Source organism: Fukomys damarensis, unplaced genomic scaffold (genome assembly GCF_012274545.1).
Source record: "Fukomys damarensis isolate Sample0158 unplaced genomic scaffold, DMR_v1.0_HiC HiC_scaffold_33, whole genome shotgun sequence".
Classification (NCBI taxonomy): domain Eukaryota; kingdom Metazoa; phylum Chordata; class Mammalia; order Rodentia; family Bathyergidae; genus Fukomys; species Fukomys damarensis.
This window is the reverse complement of record NW_022900945.1, coordinates 22,544,334-22,549,632: the sequence shown is the minus strand read 5'-3', so window position 1 is coordinate 22,549,632 and position 5,299 is coordinate 22,544,334.

Genomic DNA, 5,299 nt, shown 5'->3' with positions numbered 1-5,299 from the left:
ATTGTTGAGGAGAGTATTGTTCAATTTCCATGTGTTTGTGAAGTTCCTATGGTTTCTTGCGCTATTGATCTCCAGCTTGATTGCATTATGATCTGATAATGTACAGGGAATAACTTCAATTCTTTTGCATTTATTGAAACCTATTCTGTGAGCTAGTATGTGATCTATCTTGGAGAATGACCCATGTGTAGCTGAAAAGAATGTATATTTTGATTTTGTGGGGTGGAATACTCTATAGACGTCTATTAAGTCCATGTTTTCAAAAGTTTGGTTCAGTTCTGGTATTTTGTTGTTGATTTTTTGCCTAGATGACTTGTCTATTTGTGAAAGTGGGGTATTATGATCCCCCACTACAATTGTATTAGTGCTTATTTGGTTTTTCATGTTTCTTAATATCTTTTATATAGTTGTGGGCGTTAATATTTGGTTCATATGTGTTCATGATTGTCATCTCTTGCTCTTGAATTGTTCCCTTTACAAGGATGTAGTGGCCTTCTTTGTCTCTTTTAATCAGTTTTGGTTTGAAATTTACTTTGTCTGTGAATAAGATTGGTACCCCTGCTTTTTTCTGGGCTCCTGTTGCATGCAGAATTGATTTCCATCCTTTCACTTTGAGTCTATGGGCTTCTTTTTGCACTAGGTGTGTTTCTTGTATACAATATATTGTTGGATTTTGCTTCTTAATCCATTCTGCTAGTCTATTTCTCTTGATTGGTGAATTGAGGTCATTGACATTTATGGTCATAATTGATATGTATTGACTTATTATTGTCATGTTATTGTCCTTTTGTTGATTCTCTTTAATTTTTCCCCCTCTCATTTTAGTTTCTTGCCTTGCCTATTTGATTTGGTCTGTTGGTCCTCATGGTAATATTGCCTTTATTGCCTTTTTCTAGGATATTGCTTAGAATTGCTTGTAGTGCTGATTTGGTATTCATGTAGTTTCTCAGGTGTTGTTTGTCATGGTATCTTATTTTCCCATGTATTTTGAAAGAGAGTTTTGCAACATACATCAGTCTAGATTGGAGATTATTTTCTTTTATTACTTGAAACACCTCACTCCAGGCTCTCCTTGATCTAAGGGTTTGTGTTGAAAAGTCTTCTGTGATTCTGATGGGCTTTCCTTTGCATGTGATTTGTTTTTCTCTTACTGCTTGTAGTATTTTTTTCTTCTGTTGGGTTTCTGGGATCTTGATTATTATATGTCTAGGTATAGATTTTTTTGTTTGTTTGTGGCTAGTTCGGGTCCTATATGCCTCACTTACTGTGTGTCAAATTCTTTCCCTCTGTTTGGGAAGTTTTCTGTAATTAATTCTGTAAATATCTTTTTTTAAGTCCTTTGTATTTTCTCCTGCTACTACATGGATTCCTATCAATCTTATGTTATTATTGTTTGCATCATCGAGTTGTTGGATAGATTTCTCAGGATCCCCTACTGTTTTTAAGAGACCCTCTTTTCCCAGTCACTGAATGCAATCTTATCTTCTATGTCTGAGATTCTATCTTTACATTCTTTTATTGTTTTGCATATACTTCCCGTGGAGTGTTTACTCTCCTGGATATCTGTTTGAATCTGTTTTATGGATTCAATTCCTTTCCTATGTTGAGCATTCATTGTTTCCATTTCTTTTTTATGCTGGGCCTTCATGGCTTCTATCATGGTCCTGAGCTCATCTATTTTTTTCTCAGTTTCTGTTCTAGATTCCCGAATCATGACTTTCATTTTGCTCACCATCTCTATGGTTATCTGGGAAATTATTTCTGTTTTGAATTTTTCTAGAGCCTGATTGATCTGCTTTATTACTTCCTGTGCTTTAAGTTCAGGGTGTCCCGTTGGTTCACTATCAGCCTTTTCATCCTCATTTTCCCTACTGTTTGCCATTGGTGAACTGGAAGTCTGTCTTTGTGTTTTGCTTAAGTGTTTTCTCATTTTTATTTTTGTTGTTGGGCTGTCCTTGGTTTAATCTTTGGGTTATCACCCAAATCTTCCTGATATTTGTGCCCTAGTTTCTGGGTCTCTAATGACCCATAGACATTCTCATCTTCATAACATCAGAGTAAACCACTCATCAAATCAACCACAATGCTTTACCCCAACTGATACAATCAGCAACACAATATGATCAAGCACAACTTTGAACCTGACCACCTGTGGTAGTCACTCGTCTCTCACCCTTATCACCATGTGAATTAAACTGAAATCATGAATCAGTCCAAAACATGTCTGTTGTGAACAAACTTTTCAATATAGTATATGTACCATTTAGGATGGGGGCTCAGACAGAGCTAGGAGGAGAGCAGTAGATAAGTAAAAGCATTTGAGATGGTTTTAAGTGAAGCCAGAGGACATAGAATGACCACACAATATTCAGGAAACTGTTAAATTTAAAGGCATAGACACAGCAGAAGTATAAGTACAAGAATATATCCCCTTAACAGTAATAGGGGCTTACTTTTCCTTGAAACCTCTGAACCCTGTGTGAGGTAGAAAGAGAGAAGAAAAGAACATAAAAGAGAAAAAACGATAAAAGAAGAAATCTGATTTAGGGCAGGAGTAGAAACAGAAAGGGAGATGAGGGATAATATGGTGTTGCAAGAGACTGAGTTGGAGAAAGAAGACAGAAAAAAGAAAGAATTTGCAGAGTGCAATGAGGAAAACAAAGAAAAAAATGGATTTTAAGGGCCTCTGTCAGACTATATCTCTGTTGTCATAATATACAACATGTGCAGCCATGTTCAGAACCAAGACCCCTGATCTCAGCTAGCTGATGGCAGAACCCCACGATGCAGACTGACCTTGGGCTGCAAGGCCCAGATTGAGTTGCCTGACCTCCTGAACAGTTGAACTCCACTACAGGCTTCCCATGCACTTTCTTTAAAGATGTTTAATGTTGGGAACTCAGAAAAATACCCTGTATGACCACCTCTGCCTGTGCAGATTGGGTCCAAAGGCTGGCACAATTACGAGGTCTGAGAGTGCTGGTGAGGGGGTTCAGGGGCGCCAACGCGGTACCTTCCTGGAGCTGGAGCTATGGCAGCGGTCTGGTAGGGAAGGGCGGGGCTAGCCTGCCCGAGGTCTGGACCCAACTAGGCCCTCCTGGCACTGGAGTGATGGCCAGAAGAGATATTTTTAATACAACTCCAAAATCACAAATAGTAGAAGAAAATAGTTGAATTTTCTTTAATTTCTGGAGTCTCTCAAACCTTAAAATTGAGCAAATATAATTTTAGCATCTATATCAGATGCAACTTCTATATATGAGATCTGAGTGCATCTAAAATGTACAACATAATATTTAACAAGAAGTGGTATATAAAACAAAAAATATCCACTGTCACAACCTAACAAGGAATATCTAGGACATTCAAGGGGCACTAACAAATTAACGACAAGAGCCCCTCATATTATTTAAAAAATGAACAAAGGATTTAACCCCCTTTAAATTACGTGTATTGTTTATATCCATAGCACAGAGAAACTTAAAGACTAGTAAATATAAAAAGCTCAAACTTACTAGTGCTTTAAATAAGTTTAAAAAATAAACATGACACCACTTTTGTACCTATCAAATATTAAAAAATCATCAGAATCAAGAAATTATAAGTATTTCCAAAAGCTAGTGAATAGAACATTTCTTATGCTGAAAGAATAGAATATGGTGGGGTCAGTCTAGAGAAATACGGCAACATTGATACTAGAAGCTTGCTTTCAGTTCTTAGATGTATACTCCAGAGAAATCTTTGGAAGGTCAGCACAGGGAATAGTAACAGGAAGTAAGTTGCTGCAGGATGGTACTAAACAACCACTATGCATCACTGCTGAGGAATGCCAATGTGCTCCAATGGATAAATCTTAAACAATGCAACAATGAGTTATAATGAGTTTGAAATAAACATGCTTTGTGGAACAACACACACATCCCATTTAACTAAAAACATGGACACATAAAAAAAGGTGTATTTTCAATAGCATATAGATAGATAGATGGATGGATAGATACAAAGAAATACATTAAAGAACATTTATTTTTTGAAAAATCAGTAGAAAAATTAGAAAAATTGTTTGAGTAAAAGCAGCAGTCTGGCAGGGGAGGGTGGGGCCTCCCAGTCCACGGTCTAGGCCCAAGCAGGCCCTCCTGGTGCTGGAGCAATGGAGGCGGCCCTGCCTTTGTTAGGTTTTTGATGACACTCTTGACTTTGAAGTTTTTTGTTTGTTTGTTTGCTTTTTTTTAATCTGAATGGTACAAAGTGGTGGGATATTTATTTCTTTATTTACTTGAGTAATAGAAGAGTTGAACTTTATCTATTTACCAGTTTCCAGGTTTCCCTATGTGACAGATGCAAATTATTTATACAATTTCAATGAATGTAAATGTTTTCTCATTTCTTTTGTGGTTTAAGTGGATTTTTGTAGTTGCATGTTAAATTATTTGTGTTCATTGTATATTCTAGATGTTACTTTCTTATTAATATATTAATTTCTTATTGCTATTTACTGACCATTTATTAGTTTTATGTTACAGATTCTTATATACACAGATATAGATATCATGTCAGTTATAGATACTACAACCATCTTTGTTTAATCACCAGTTTTTAAGGCTAAGAGAGTTCAAATCCTTAATCCTAGATCCAGAGACTAAATATACTCATAAATATATGTAAAATTAAGTTTACTGGTACATTTTAGGGATACAATACAGTTATATTCATCATTGGGAACTTGTACATTTACATGACTTATCTTGCTTCTTATTTTTCCCCTATTCCTCAGCCCTCCCTTCACCCCTCCACCTTTCCCTGTTTACAAAACCATTGTTTCCATGTTTTTCCTTTTTAAACATTTTTCATTTTCCTTCTTACCTTTCCCCTACCCATCTCACTTCCCCTACTCTTTCATACATTTTCTTCCTATTACACAACATTAATTATACATTTTTATCCTCATTATACTATTAGTTTTTCACACCAGAGAAACTCTTTGGTATTTTATACATGCATGTCTTATTAACTTCGTTTAAGAATCTGGGCTCAGTGTGCATCCTCTTAGCTATATATGTCTCTAGTTTCTAGTTCTTTATAGCTGAGTAGCCCTCCATTTTATAAAAAAAGTATATCTTCTTTATCCAGTCTCCAGTTGATGGGCAGTTGGGCTGTTTCCAAATTGTAGCTATTACAAACTGTGGTACTATAAACATGGGTGAGCATATATTGCTGTGGTATAATTCTTTTAATTCTTTTGGGAAGATACCCAGAAGAAGAATAGCTGGGTCAAATGGAACCTCTAATCCTAGTTGTT